This window comes from Papio anubis, chromosome 5 (assembly GCF_008728515.1).
Source record: "Papio anubis isolate 15944 chromosome 5, Panubis1.0, whole genome shotgun sequence".
Lineage (NCBI taxonomy): Eukaryota > Metazoa > Chordata > Mammalia > Primates > Cercopithecidae > Papio > Papio anubis.
In genome coordinates this window covers 136,940,910-136,957,964 of record NC_044980.1, presented here as the reverse complement: position 1 = coordinate 136,957,964, position 17,055 = coordinate 136,940,910, and the positions used below count along the sequence as shown (strand labels likewise).

General features: G+C 35.8%; 1 protein-coding gene across 6 annotated transcripts in view; it reads right to left on the bottom strand.

Annotated features, from left to right (window-relative positions):
• Positions 1-17,055, bottom strand: part of KCTD16 (potassium channel tetramerization domain containing 16) — a 313,564-nt gene that overhangs the window by 188,209 nt on the left and 108,300 nt on the right. The window lies entirely within an intron of this gene.

Genomic DNA, 17,055 nt, shown 5'->3' with positions numbered 1-17,055 from the left:
GTTCAAGCGATTCTCCTGCCTCAGCTTCCCAAGTAGCTGGGATTACAAGCATGTGCCACGACGGGATTACATGCAGCCTCCTGAGTAGCTGGGATTACAGGCATGCACCACAGCTAACTTTTTGTATTTTTACTAAAGATGGGGTTTCACCATGTTGGCAGGGCTGATCTCGAACCCCTAACCTCAAGTGATCTGCCCGCCCCGGCCTTCCTAAGTGCTGGGATTACAGGTATGAGCCACCGCACCCAGCCAACCAGGATGCTTTCTGGAGACCTAATGTGCCTTACTGCAGAAATAAAAGAGGAATGTATTCTCTGATTTATTGACTGCCTAATGTCATTCCTCCTTTTTCTCACCTAGATTCAAGGACAAGTACTAAACATGCCTAAATCTGAAGTATATGACATACCCACAAATAGCCAGGGTCCACCAACCATCTGCTGGAGCAGTCTAATCTGGTTATGCCATTGGTGACAGCACTCCTGCAAGCAGAGGCCATCCTCACCTACATTTGTGCAGTGCTCCCCAGGGTGCCAAGCAATGCTCTCACATCTCATGCAACAGGGAGAACCCACGACAAGTTGATGAGCCCTATGGGGTTAATTATCGCTGTTAGCATCATCCCTGTTCACAATTTTGCAAATTTGAGTTTCACAAATTTAAGCAATTTGTTCAAGGTCTTACAACTAGAAATTGGCACAATCAGAATTTAAGCCACTCTTTTCTGTCCCCAAGACTAGATTTTTTCTCTAGGGCAGTATTTGTAAAGGTCTGATTCAAGGATCATTTGAAAAGGATCACTAGGGATGGCTTTTGAAACTGTAAATTTTGAAGCCCTACTCCAGACCTGTGAAGCCAGAATCTGTACAGTGAGGGGCTATTCTACATCTTCAATAAATACCTGAGTGATTGTATGCATACTAAAGTTTAAAACTCAATGCTCTATATCCTCATATGGTACTTTACAATTTGTAAATCACTGTAAAGGTTTTTGTTTTAATAATATTAAAGGGCCAGGCATTGGCTCACGCCTGCAATCCCAACACTTTGAGAGGCCGAGGCAGGTGGATCACGAGGTCAGGAGTTTGAGACAAGCTTGGCCAACATGGTGAAACCTCGTCTCTACTAAAAACACAAAAATTAGCCAGATGAGGTGGCACATGCCTGTAATCCCGGCTACTCGGGAGGCTGAGGCAGGAGAATCACTTGAACCCAGGAGATGGAGGTTGCTGTGAGCTGAGATTACGCCAGTGTACTCCAGCCTGGGTGAAAAGAGTGAAACTCTGTCTCAAAAAGAAGAATAATAATAATATTATTAAAGACTATAACCTTGTATCAAGTATTACCTTGGGAGTTGATCTTGAGATTAAAGCATAGAACCTGACAACCAACTGCATGGATTGGAATCTTGACTCTGTCACGTATCAGCTGTTAACTTGGATGGATTACTTATTGATGCTTTTTCTGTTGTTAGTTTGCCTGTCTGTAGAATGGAGTTGCTGTAAGGTATGGTGGTGGCAAGAATGAATGAACAGTCTTCCAATCATAAGGAGCATAACTGATCAATTGGCCAAGGGACCCGGCAGCTGTGCTCTGAAATCCACAGCAGCATTTGCACTGGTGTCCCGCCTCACACCGACTTTTCCTCACTGATGACAAAACACAGGGAGAGTATTAAGGCAGGCCTGTTTGTGGAAGACACGAGCCTTCTTCAATGGCCAATTTTGATCAGAGACTTTCTGACCATCTTGCCTAATCTTCCACAGACGGATGGCAATATAGGATGTTTCCATCTAACCTCCTTCCCTCTCTCTTTCACTTGAGGTAAAACTTGTGTCATGGCCAGAGAGACCTTCCAGCCACTCCCAGCTCCTCCCCATTCTCTCCCATAGGCATTTCCCCCAACAGAATGCTTACATGTTTAATTCTGTCTTGGATCATATTTGCTTCTGGGAGAACCCAAACTAATACATAAGGATTGTGTGAGGTAAATAATAAAATGTGTTTAGAATCATACCTGGTACATAGTAAGTGCTCAGTAAGTGTCAGGCCTATTATTATGATTGTTCTTACTATTGCTACTACCACTGCCATTACTACAATTACCATAGAAGATAGATTTTTTCCTCACCAAACATGCTCAGTAACTTACCATGATATCATTAATGCAATTCTAGGTAACTCAATATGTATGAAAGGACTTTGCAATACTCTTAAAATTAATCATAGAGACACGGGCATAATTTCTCCTTGTAAAAAGTATTTTAGAGCAAAAATAAATGACATACTCAAAAGTACAATGCTGAATGCCAATAAGTGATACCGTCTGTTTCTTCGACACCAGCCCCCATGCCTAAACAATGTTTAATTCAACTTCACAGTACTAACATCTCTCACAGTAGGTGGGTCATGATGAATGTTTGTACATTTGTTGAATTGAATTGTTAAGTAGTGCAGCTCAATTTAAGGCTTGCAATATAAGCTGTAGAAGTATATATTATTTGTTAAGTGACTTTTTTCCATCACAAATCTTAGAGGCTTTTGAGAAAGGATATACACTTTTATAGATCAAGTACAGCCTGATCAATTCTCAAAAATGACAGTGGAAATTACAATGATGCCTCTGTCAGAGAATCTATAGGTTCACCCACACCTATAACTCACTAAGTTGGAGAAAAAATATTAAATGAAGGTATTTTTTAGAAAGTGACAAGGTATCTTCACTCACACACTTGTAATGTCTATGAGGTTTGCTATCATCTCAAACAAAGTAGCAAGGGACATAAAGAAATAAAGAGAACTATCTAAAAACAAAGCAAAACAAACAAAAAAAATCCCCAAACCTCCAGGTTTCAGATCAAATAAATTCTGCTGGGCAATTGGTGATGATTGAAAACAAAATAAAAACCCTCCTGCCAAAATATCATCACGATATCCATGACTTAACTATTTTATCTGAAAAAAAAAAAAAAAAAAAAAGATTAGGATGGCAGCCATTAAAATCACACATTTTTCAGAGACTCAGGCCTGTGGTTGAAATGAAAAATTCTGTGCATCTAAGAATTCTTCTGCCTGATATTTTGAGTTTTGGAAAAATGGGCAAAAACTGACAAATATCTTTTACTGCAAGTGTGTTGTAGTGTCAGCTCACATAATACCAATCACAAAATACCAGCATTCAAGATTATAGCTCTACATTTGCAAAATAGACAGCAATGTAGAATGTAATTTTTAATTAAAATAGAAATGCTTCTTTCATGACTCATTAGTTCCATATTTGTAGGGTGAAATGGCACATGTGCATCATCAAAGTGTTTTACATAGACCCCAGTGAAAGACCCACAGTATATTTGTGCTGTGCACAGAAAAACAAAAAACGCAAAGTCAATGTGTTCCCATGTTGATGTCTGGGGCATACAAATCACACTAAGGCCCTTTGATGCTACATAAGCGATGGATGGATAAAGAAGGGCTGCGTGACAGAAGGAATTGGCAGAGAAAATGGGAAGGGCTGGAGAAGAAATGAAAAGAGAGAACATTAAGCGGCTGGTAAGTAAGTTTCATTCTGAGATGCTTTCAGACAGTTAAAGATAGCTATGCCAACTACTCTATATGGCATACTTTGAATAAAATGTTGAAGCATTTGTGTCATTGTTATTTTTCTTTTTCTTCTTATGGCAAAGATGTTGAAAACTAATTTTAGGTTCTCAGATTTTCTCAAGTGCTAAACAGTCACCCTGGCATTTGCAGCAGGAAACTTACTTCAGTCTCTGGTCCCTTTCTTGGTTCCCAGGAAATTGTTTTGTGATATAACAGCTGCAGCAACAATCTTATATGACACCTTGCCAAGACCTTCTCACACCATCCTACAAACTTCTCTGATGTGTAGGGACTAGATCTTTTATGAAGCAAATTCTGTCTCCAAGTTCCTCACCTCCATGCCCCTATTAGCCGCTGAATGGTGGTGGTTCACCTGAGGTGCTTCTGTGATGGCATATTTCAGGTGGTCACTTACGGATTCTGGCTGTGACCCTCAACTCTGAATCCTGAGGAAACTAGTTTATGGTGATTGTTTTGGAAGAGGAAAAAGAGGCATCTATATCTTTAGAAATGCCCAATCTCCTTTTCTTCCAAATTCTTGTCTTTAACCAATGTTCTCTTTCTAATTCCTAGTGATTTTTTCCTTAGCTATAAAGATTTTGACATAAAAAGTGGATCTGATATACTTTTCGTCTTGAAAAGCAGTCTATTTAACTTGAAATATGTTCCTTACAGTTTTTATAAGTAACAAAACATAGCAGGTAGCAATTAGTTTTTAAAAAGAGGCACGGACTGTCTTTTGTAAATGCCATTCAATATTACTGGAGAATGGCATTTACTATACATATCAGTGCTAAAATCAGTGACTACAAAAACTCAGCATATTCACTTCCTCCTCTGGATTTGAGAGAATTGTTACTGTTAGGGTTTTAGAAAACCAGCCTTTGAGCTTTTCTTCTAACATAAAATAGGCTTCTAAGCCACACTGCAAAATAGGAAGCATTTCTTTTCATGGTTTTCCATTCTTCTTTCAACACTGCCTACACAGTGGATAGCTCTTGTTTTGTCTTTCCAGAATCAATGCTCTCTTCTTATGGCTGCAGGACCTCAAATTTCCCAGAGCATTTGCCCTTTTCTCTCTAGTAGTCCATGCTATTTGCAACAGCAGAATCCACTTCCTGTTTCCAGACCTAGGTCTGGACAATGGGAAAATAGCTCAATCCAGACCAATCAAGGCAAGTCTTTGACATTCAATTACAATTTTCAGAAACATATTCTATTTGCTAAAGTTGTTCTGAGGGGAGATTAGGAATCTGGAGTTAACTAGTGACTTTATCATATCATGGTAATAATCCACCTAAAAGAACAGAAAGCTACACAGGCCATGAAAAGGAGGAAGACAGGTTCCTGGCTGAATAATTTGAGTAACTGGATCCAGCCATTTTTGAGGCCATATTATCCTTGGGTTTGTAAATAGAGTTCCTTTTTAGCTTACACCAAATATATTGTTAGATTTCTGTGATTACAACCAAATGGATAATTACTGATACAACCCAATACCTATTGATTTATATCCTCCAAGTAATGCAAGTCCTTATTTGCCCTTCATTTGCTCAGGAATATATTTGTTCATGCCTTACCAAACAGTAGTATTTGGAAAACCAGTCTCCAGGATTTCTTTCTCATTTCCATCAAGGAATTTCTGTCCCTTGTTTTTGTTCTTGTTATCACTTGGTTATGCTCTATGCTAGTAATTACCTATTAAGCTAATTTTTAAAAGGCACAATTGGCTGAAAATATTTAGGTGTTGCATTTGCATCAGTTATATTTGTTTAAAGTAGTACATAATATAGGGACTTCAGGCATAATAACAGAACAAGTTAAGAAGATATTTTTGACCAAAGGGACATACAGTAGTGGGAAAGTCTTCTGAGTTGTCCACAGTATGGGATAAAATGAAAATAAAAGCTATTTTCTGAAATGATTATTCCAACTAAGATGGAGTAAATTCACTCCATATTTTCTCTCCCACTGATTATGGCTAAAACTGTTAGACAGCACGCATAAGGCAACTATCTGATTACACAAAAAGTAAATAATAGAGCTGGTGGTCTAACCAACAGGGTGGAGACATTCCTACTTGTTTTACCTCATATCTCCCAACTTAAACTCCACAAAGCCTGAATCCTAAGACCATGCAGCAGATGTAATTAGAAAACAAGAGAAATTCAATTCCCACTCTTTTGGTGGCTGAGGTACCAGGAAAGGGTACCACTGCAGGATGGATACAGTGAGGGGAATAGTGATTTAGTTTAATTTTTCTTTTTATTCTCCTTGGCTGGGCCCAGGCAAGCCTCAGGCATAAGCCTACACTCCTGTACAGATTTTTAGATAATCTGAGAGGATACAGTTCTCTATTACCAGAGAACTGGAAAAAGAAGTCCCTGTGATTTGAAGAGTCTTTCTTACTTCTCTCCTGCTCCTCTGTCATTAAGTCAGACCCAGTCATAAGAGTGGGCTACATAAATATTAGACATAGTAGACTCAGGATGAGGAAAATGACCAGATAAGAGATAGGAAAAACCAAAGTGCTTTTCCTGCTTTCTACTCTTCACTCAACACAACACTCAACACTTCTGAAATCAGATGTGTGGAGGTTGTTTCTTCCTATCAGTCCTACAAGGCTGTCCCCAAATTTAGATGTCAAAAGCAAATAGTAGTTTGTCACCTATACTTCTGATCAATTGACTATTAATCAATATTGTCACAACCCCCTCCTTGGATATGATTAATATGCTAGAGTGGCTCACAAAATTCAGGGAAGTGCTTTACTTATACTTATTGATTTATTAATAAAGGATATAATAAAGAATGTAGATAAACAGCCAGATGAAAAAAAAAATGGGTGAGGCATGGCACTTGGGAAGGGGCATGAAGTTTATGTCCTCTCTGGGGAGCCACCCTCAAAGAATCTCCCATGTTTAGCTATATGGAAGCCCTCCAAACAGTCCTTTTGGGTTTTATAAAGGCTCCATGACATAGACATGATTAATTAAATCATTGGCCATTGGTGATCAACTCAACCTTCAGACCTTTTCTACTTCCCAGAGGTTGGGAGGTGGGGGTGAAAGTCTCAACCCTCTAATCTTGCCTTGGTCTTTCTGGTGACCAGCCACTATCCACCAGTTATTTCACTAGCTTACAAAATACATTATTATCATTTCAGAAATCTTAAGGATTTTAGGAGCTATATGCCAGAAAATTAAGAGAAAGACCAAATATGTATTTCACAATATCACACCAGAGATAAAGAGGGACATTACAAAGTGATTAAAAAAAGGCATAAAATTCACCAAAGAGGCACAAAAATCCTAAGTATATTTGTACCTAATAATAGATATTCAAAATACATGAAGCACAAATGGACATTAACAGGAAGAGGAAATAGACAAATCCACAATTACAGGTGGAAACTTTAACACTTATCTCTCAGTAATCAAAAAATCAAGTAGAAAGAAAATCAACAAGAATATAGAAGTCCTGAACAGCACTATCAATCAACTTGACCTAATTAACCTTAGGCAGTCCACTCAACAATAGTAAAATGCATGCTTTTTTCAAGTACACATGGAAAATTCAATGAGACAGACAATATGCTGTCAGAAAAACAAACTTCAAAACATTTTAATTGAAATAATACAAGGTCTTTTTCCTGATCATAAAAGAAAATGGACAGGAATATAGCAGAAAAATATCTGAAAAATCCCCAAACATTTGAGAAGCTAAACAACACACTTCTAAATAGTTCATGAATCAAAGAAAAATCTAGAAGAAAGGTAGAAAATATTCTGAATTGAATGAAAATGAACAGATAACATATCAAAATGTAAAGAGTGCATCTAAAGCAGTGCTTCAAAGAAGATGCATACATTTAATGCTTACATTAGAACTAAAAAACATTCTCAAATCTATAACTGAAGTTTCTACCCTAAGAAACAAGGAAAAGAACATCATATGGAACTTAAAACTAATTAGTAGGAAGTAAATAATAAAAATAAAATGGAAAATATTTTTTAAAACCAACTAAACTAAAAGTAGATTCTTTGAAAAGATCAAGAAAAGTAATAAATCTCTAGCCAGACTGAAAAAGAAGGAGAGAGAAAACATAAATTATCAATATCAGAATATATCACTATAGACTCCACAGACATTAAAAGAAGTATGGGAGAAAACTAAGCATAACTTTATGGTCATAAATTCAACCATTTAGATAAAATGTACCAGTTAAAAGATACACTGCCAAAACTTACTCTAGAAACAGTAGATAACTATAATAGTTACATAGCTATTAAAAAAACTTTAATTTATAAATTATAAACTTCCAACAAACAAAACTCCAGGCCCAGATGGTTATACTGGTAAATTTATTAATCATTTAGGAAAAATAATAATAATTTGAATTCCTTACTATCTCTTCCAGATAATAGGAAAGGAGGGTATACTACTTAGCTCATTTTATGATGCCAGCATTACTCTGATATATCAAAGCCAGACAAGGAAACTATAAGAAATAAAAACTACAGACCAATAACCCTAATAAACATAAACAAAAATATCTTCAACAAAATATTAAAAAGTCAAATCCAGTAATACATTAAAAGAAATATAGGCTGAGAAAAGTGAAGTTTATTTTAGGAATGCAGGGTAGATTCATTATTTGAAAATAAATCAACTTATCCACCAAAGAAGAAAGTCATATAAATCACATCAATAGACGAGGAGAAATGTAAGATTCATTTACGATTAAAATACTCTTAGCAAATGAGAAATAGAAGAGATCTTGCTATGACTTGAATGTGTCTCCCAAAATTCACAGGCTTATAACTTATCCCAAGTGTAATAATGTTAAGAAGTAGGACTTTTAAAAGGTGATTAGGTTCCAAGGGCTATGCCCTCATGAATACATTAATATAAGTATCACTAGAGTGGATTTGTTAAAGAAGTGAGCTTGGCCCCTTCTTGTTCTCTCTCACACTCTCTTGCCCTTCCACCGTCTTCCACAAGATAACACAGCAAGAAGGTCCTTGCAATATGCCAATGTCTTGATCTTAGACTTAGCCTCCAGAATTATGAGGAAAGAAATTTCTGTTTCTTATAAATTACCCACTCTGTGGTATTTTGTCTTAGCAGCTCAAAATGGACTGAAACATCTTTCTTAACCTGGTTAAGGATCTCTATAAAAACATGCAGCTACTATTAAAATTAACAGCCAAAAAACGAATACCTTCTCCCTAAAATGGAGATCAAGGTAACGATACCCACTTTTACCACTTCTCTTCAACATCATAATTGAATTCCTCATCATTGCAATTGGCACAAAAAATTTTAAAAAATGCATACAGATTAGGAAAGAATAAATAAAACTGTCTCTACTCATAGGTAACATATTTGTCTACATAAAAAATATCAATGTGTCTACAAAAAAAGCTCTTAGACTACAAGAAAAACTCTTAGAATTCAATACAGTCATGGATTCAAGGTCCATACACAAAAATCAATCTCATTTTTTTTACAATAAGTAATAACCAGTTGGAAAACAAGTTTTTAAGTCTCGATGAAATGAAATGCTTAAGGATAAATCCTACAAAATATGTACGAAATCTTTTGCTGAAAACTACAAAAAACACTGATGAAAGAAACTAAAGAAGAACTTAAGTAGAGTGACATCTCATCAATTGGAAACCAATATTTTAAAATTTTGATTTTCCTCAAATCTCCCCGAAATTGATTTATACATATAATACAGTACAAATCCAAATTTCAGCCGGACTATTATTGGAGGTAGTGACAAGCTGTTTCTAATTTTCTAATAAGAAGGCTAACAAACAAAAATAATCAAAACAATTTTGAAAAATAAGAACAAAGTTGGAAGAGTCACACTTTTTTTAACACTTTAACACTACAGTAAACAGGACAAAGTGGTATTGATAAAAGGAGAATTATATACAAGAATAGAACAAACTAAAGATTCTAGAAATAAACACACAAAAAATTTTTTTTGATGAGTCCAAAAGAAAGTCTATAGAGAAGAAATAGCTTTTTCGACAAATGGTGCTTGACAATTAAACACCTATATACAAAAAAAGTTTCTACCTCTCACATTAAATAAAGTGAACTTAAAATGAATTCTATATTTAAATGAAAATGTTAAACTATTACACTTTTAGAAGACAACATAAGAGAAAATTTTTGAGACCTTGTGTTAGACAAAGAGTTCTTAGATACACTACCAAAAATACAGGCCATAAAATAAAACATTGATAAATGTGACTCTTTCAAAATTTAAAACTTTTGCTCTTAGAAATTTAGCAAATGAAAAGACTAGCTCCATGTTGGGAGAAAATAGCCACAAATAACGTACCCAACAAAGTATTTATATTCTGAATATATATTTTTTAAATCTTGAAACTTAACAGAAATACACAAATAACCCAATTTAAAACTAGATAAAAGTTTTTAACAGATAGTTCCCCAAAGAGGATATACAGATGGCAAATAAGCACATGAAAGATGCTTAACATAATTAGTCACAAGGTAAATGAAAACTAATACCACCACAAGCTATGACTACACACCTATTAAAATGGTTAAAATCTAAACACTAACAACAGCAAGTACTAACAAGGTTGGAGATAACTAGATCTCTTATTCTGATAGGATTGCAAAATGCAATGTAAATATTTTCAAAAATCAATTTTAAAAAATCACATTGATAATGCTAGCCCTGCCACTGTCTTGCTAAGTGATCTTGGGGAGGATATACCATCTCTTTGATACTCAATTTTGTTGGATATAATATGAGGTTGTTAGATGGTCTGAGTTATTTTCCAAGTTTAGCAGTCAATAATTGAAATTATATCATGAAAATGCTTGTCTTTTCTCTAATTAAGCTTAGTGTGCAGTCTACAAAAGGAAGTTATTTAGCAGTTTGTGATGTTTTACTTCAGCAAAGATTGTGATCAGTCCAATGGAGCAGTCTCATCTCCATCATCACCATCATCATCATCATCAGCAGCAGCAGCAGCAGCAGCAGCAGCATTCAGCTATTTACATTCCCTGAATTCACAAGACAATTCAACACTTCCAGACTAGGAGGCTCACCAAAAAGCACAAAGAACTATGCAATTGTAAATTGTTATTTCTGCCCTACATCAAACTTTTCAAAGAGAAATAAAACACTTCAGGGAAAAATGCTGAGTTTTTCACCCACAGGAAAGAATATAAAATCTATGGATATACAGCAACACTGAAAAAAATGATATTCTCTACACTCAGAGCTCTGCTTAACACCCTGTCATTTATACTGTATATAAAACACAGGATATGACTGTCATTATGTTATAATTTATTGCAATACTGTTATTTTTAATTTACATAGATTATGGGATAGAGTTTCTTTTTTTTCTTTTTTTTTTTAGACAGGGTCTCGCTCTGTTGCCCAGGTGGGAGTGCAGTGGCTTGATCTTTGCTCACTGCAATCTCTGCCTCCCAGGTCCAAGAGATTCTGATGCCTCAGCCTTCAGAGTAGCTGGGATCACAGGTGTAAGCCACTATGCGTGGCTAGTTTTTGTATTTTAGTAGAGACAGGGTTTCACCATGTTGGCCAGGCAGGTCTTGAACTCCTGACCTCAAGAGATCCACCTACCTTGGCCTCCCAAAGTGCTGAGATTACAGGCATGAGCCATCATGCCTGGTGAAATAGAGCTTCAACAGGGAATGAAACCTTTCTTTTCAGTAAATCAGAAGTTAGTGGTCAAAAAGGAATGCTTCTAGGTCTCTGTCAGAACTAGAAGACTAGGAGAAAGTAACAAATTCCTTTTAAAATTAGCATCATAATAATTTCATGTCTAAGATTTTACCCTAATATGAACCACATGCAAAAATATTCCTTGCGGTATTATTTGTAATAGTGAAAGATTATAAGTAATCTGAATGTCTACCCCTCAGGGACTGGCTAAATAAACTGTGATATAATACTAAAGGCAAATAAGTGAACTAAAGCTATAAACATTAATATCAGTAACCTCCTAAGAGATATTGTTAAGAGACAAAATTATATAATAGAATGATGTCATTCTTTTTACAAAAAATACACAATTCTTATAATATTGCCTAAGATGTGTCTCAGAATTATCTGCAACAATACATATCAAATTCATAATAGGGGTTTACTTTGGGGAGAAGAGAAGGGTTTAAGGCAAAGGAGCCTTTAAGGGAAAATGTATTCATGTATTATTTATATAACTAAACATTACTTCTTAAACAAAAGTTCCAATGAAGAGCACTAAAGAAACCTGTTTATTTCATCAGAAAATTTTCCCAGCGCCACTTAGAAAAGTCCTAAAGGCACATAACCTAGAATAACAATATCAGGATAGAATACCCACCCTTGTCAAGAAAAGCTTTCGTCATGCTACAGCTTGTTTTAAGAATATTAATCTGGGAGCCACGTTTTAGGGATTACGAATACACTTCACATTGTTCTTAAGAAAACACACAGTCCTGAAATGATCTCTAACATTAAATTTTCAAGTTTTTTGAGCAGATCCTCATTTCATTATTTAACTTCACTCCCACCACCACCCTCTCACAGCCCACATCCTTCGCCACTCAGTGTTCCCAAACCAGAATGGCACATATTTATTTTTAAATTTAGAGTAAATTAAAACTAATTTTGTTTTGAGAATCCCATGACACTCTTTGGAATAATTAGAAGGACCCTGTGGTGTCACAAAAGCAGAACTGGGAAAGCGTTCACTTGTGTTGTTGCCATGGGGATGTGCCTCTTGTAACAATACAGTTTTAGAGAGAGTGGGAGAAAGGGGAGAACTCTCCAAAGGGCTGTAAATAGGGCAAGGCAGCATTGCAGAAGTAAATGGTACCAGTGGGTCTGTAGCTTTGCTTTCCTGTATCTGTTCAGACAACAGGACATGGAAGGAAGAAAGAGAATGCGCTCTGGTTATTAGGTGCAATGAGTCTATTCTGCTCATATCCATTTTGCATAATTAAGTGCAAAAAAACGAGGAGCAGATGGGAGGTGGGATTGTTTTTGTAGGTGTGTGGTTGTCCAGACCTGGTCACTGCCCCTGACAGTGATGAGAATGCAAGAGACCAGTGGGCACTTTCTTCTCTGCCTATAAAAACTTCAGCCCCTTCATGGAGGTGTATTATGTTTCTCCATTTTAATTTTAGCATCTACACTTTAGCAATTTGCATTTAAATGTGTTGTCAGAGAACTTCAAGAAATCTTTAATAGGAAGACCGATTTGCATTTTAATATGCTGTTAAAGAATTTCAAAATATCTTTTTTAGTGTGAATACATATTACCAGAGGAATGGCCACCTTTAAAGAAATTATAATTACCTGGGCACAATTTAAACAGAGCTGGCTTTAAAAAGCATCGTGGCTTTGTTGGACTTTGCTAAAACTTCTTTGTAAGGCAGAAAGTCTAAAAGAGAAAGGAAACCTTCTGATCTGGGAGCCTTAAAGATAGAACTGATACCTTCAGTACAAAAATCCAAGTAGAGAAGTATGTGAGTAAGCAAGGGTTGGGTTGGATTCATTATAAGAACAGAACATACTCTCAAGGAGGAAATAGAAAGGTACAATTCTCTTTATCCTCCCTTGCCAGCACCCTACCTCGCCTTTTCTTATCTACTGGAATTTGAAGGCTGAATTCAGACACAGAGTCCTTACAACATGAATGCTACTGCTCACCATTATCACCTGATACTTTCACAAGAGTAGTCATGACCCAGAATAAACATTTCTGTTCTTCTGAATTCTGGAGAAATACTGATTAGGTCTAAATTCACATTCAGAATAATGAAAAAATGTTATATATCTTATTTCCTCTGCCTTCTCATTCTTAATGACTCTGAATCACCATGTCTTGGCAAGGCATTTCCAACCCTCTTCAATCTATCTCCTACTTACTTTTCTACTATTCATTGCTCTACTCTATAGTAACCCTTAACCTAGCCAAGCTACCTTTATTCCTACACACTTAAGTTTACAAAGACCTCCTACCATGAATACCACAAACTCCAGGGTATGTTGCAGGAAGACAAGAAGAAGGAAAAGGATACAGAGAAAGAGAGGGGGAAACAGTAAAAATGAAAAAGGATGAAAAGAAAAGAGAAAAGGACAATAAATAGAAAGAGAAAAAGAGGGGAAGGAAGAAAAATTTCAGAAATTCCTTCTCCTGAAATTATTTTAATCTTTCTCTTAAAATGCCCAAGTGGATTTTTTCTATCTTTTATTATATTAAAATACACATAACATAAAGTTTACCATTTTAACCATTTTTGAGTATATAAATTTGTGTTAATACATTCATAATGTTGTGCAACCGTCACCACCATCCATCTCTATAACTCTTTTAATCTTGTAAAACTGAAACTATTTTGCATTTACATAAAAAGTGACTCCCTATTTCCCCCTCCTCCCAGCTCCTGACAACAGCCATTCTACTTTCTGTCTCTGTTAATTAAGACAACTCTAAGTACCTCATATAAGTGGAATCATCATAAAATATTTGTCTTTTTATGAATAGCTTATTTTACTTAGTAGAATGTTCTCAAGTTTCATCTATGTTGTAGCGTGCGTCAGAATTACATTGTGCTTATCTATTCATCTGTCAAAGGACACTTAGGTTGCTTCCATGCTTTAGCTATTCTGAATAACTTCTATGAACATAGTTGTACAAATGTCTCTTTGAGACCCTGGTTTCAATTCTTTTGGGCAAATACCCAGTGGTGGGATTGCCGAACCTTATGGTAATTCTATTAATTTTTGATGAACTGTCATACTGTTTTTTACAAAAACTATATTCTTTTGCATTCCTACAAATAGTGCACAGAGTTTCAATTTCTCCACATCCTCAGGAACATGTGTTGTTTTTCTGTTTTGTTTTCTTTTTGATAGTAGCCATTGTATTGGGGATTATATAATAACTCATTGTAGTTTTGATTTGCATTTCCCTAATGATTAGGAATGTTGAGCATATTTTTGTGTGTTTACTAGCCATTTTTATATCCTCTTTGGAGAATTGTTTAGTCAAGTCCTTTGCTCATTTTTAAATTGGGTTGTTTTGTTGATGAATTTTAGGAGTTCACTATATATCTGGAATAATAATCTCTTATCAGATACATGATTGATAAATAGTTCCTCCTATCTTGTGGGTTACCTTTTTACTTTGTTGATATTGTCTTCTTGTGCACAATTTTTTAAATTTTCATAAAGTCTATTTTTTTAGTTTTTTGCCTATGCCTTTGATATTATGCCTAAGAAATATTTGCCCAACCCAATGTTGTAAAACTTTTGCCCTATGCATTCTTGTAACAATTTTATACTTTTGGGTCTTACATTTAGATCTTTTTTTCCTTTTGAGTTAATTTTTGTATATGGTGTTGGGGAAGAGCCAGAAATTATGATTTTGCATATTGATATCCAATTTTCTAAGAACCATTTGTTGAAAAGACTATCCTTTCCCCCAAAAACTAGTCTTGGCATTCTTATCAAAAATCATTTGACCATATATGTAAGGGTTATTTCTGATATCTTCATTCTATTTTATGGGTCTATATGTTTGTCTTTATGTCAGTGCCACCCTGTTTTGATTACTGTAGCTTTGTAGTAAATTTTGAAATCACAAAGTATTAGTTTTTCAGCTTTATTCTTTTTCAAGGTTGTTTTGGCTTTTGGGGGTCTCTTGAGATCTTGAGATTCCATATGAATTTTAGGAAGGACTTTTTCTTTCTTTTATTTTTTTTTTTGAGATGGAGTTTCACTCTTGTTGCCCAGGCTGGAGTCCAATGGTGCAATCTCAGCTCACTGTAATCTCCACCTCCTGGGTTCAAGCGATTCTCCTGCTTCAGCCTCCTGAGTAGCTGAAATTACAGGTATGGATCACCACATCTGGCTAATTTTTTGTATTTTTTTTAGTAGAGACGGGGTTTCATCATGTTGGCCAGGCCAGTCTCGAACTCCTGACCTCAGGTGATCCACTGCCTCGGCCTCCCAAAATGCTGGGATTATAGGCGTGAGGAAAGACTTTTTCCTACAAAAATCGTCACTAGAATTCTGATAGTCATTGCATTGAATCTATAGATTGCTTTAAGTAATATTGGCATCTTAATATATTATGTCTTCCAATTGATCAACATGAAACATGCTTTCATTTATTTTAGTCTTCTTTATTTCAGCAGGGTTTTGTAATTTTCATTATACAATTCTTTCACTTCATTGGTTATGTTGATTCCTATGTATTTTATTCTTTCTGATGCTATTATAAATGAAATTACTTTTGTAATTTCCTTTTCAGGCTGTTGATTGCTAGTATATAGAACTACAAATGATTTTTGTGTGTTGACTTTGTATCCTGCCGTCTTACTAAGTTCATTTGTTAATTCTAACTCTGTGTGTGTGTGTGGTTTTTAGTCTTTTAGACAGACCAGATCATATGGTCTGTAAATAGAGATAATTTTACTTCTTCCTTTCCAATTTAGATGCTTTTTATCTATTTTTCTCACCTAATTGCTCTGAGTAGAACTTCCAAGTATTATGTTAAATAGAAGTGAAGAAAGCAGGTATTCTTGCCTTGTTCCTGCTTTAAGAGAAAAAGCTTTCAGTCTTTCATCATTCAGTGTAATGTTCACTGTGGGTTTTTCATATATGGCTTATATTATGTTGAGGTAATTTCCTTCTATTCTTAGTTTTTTGAACGTTTTGATCACAAAAAGGTGTTAAGTTTTATCAAATAATTTTTCTGCATTAATTGAGACGATCATGTGCTTTTTTCCTTCATTCTTTTTTTTTTTTTTTTTTTTTTTGAGACGGAGTCTCACTCTGTCGCCCAGGCTGGAGTGCAGTGGCCAGATCTCCGCTCACTGCAAGCTCCGCCTCCTGGGTTCGCGCAATTCTCCTGCCTCAGCCTCCCGAGCAGCTGGGACTACAGGCGCCCGCCACCTCGCCCGGCTTATTTTTTTTGTATTTTTTTTTAGTAGAGACGGGGTTTCACCGTGTTAGCCAGGATGGTCTCGATCTCCTGACCTCGTGATCCACCCGTCTCGGCCTCCCAAAGTGCTGGGATTACAGGCTTGAGCCACCGCGCCCGGCCTCCTTCATTCTTTTAATGTGATATATGACATGGATTGATTTTCATATGTTGAATCATCCTTGCATTCCAAAAATAAATCATACTTGGTCAAAGTCTTTTAAAATAATCCTAAATTTTGTTTGCTAGTATTTTGGTGAGGATTTTTGCATCAATTTCCATAAGGGATATCGGTCTATACTTCTTTGAAGTATTTTTGTTTAACTTTGGTATTAAGGTAATACTGGCCTCATAGAATTAATTAGGAATTATTCCCTCCTCTTCAGTTTGTTTTTGGAAAAGTTTGAGAAGAATTGGCATTTTTTCTTCTTTAAATATCTGGTAGACTGTATCAGCA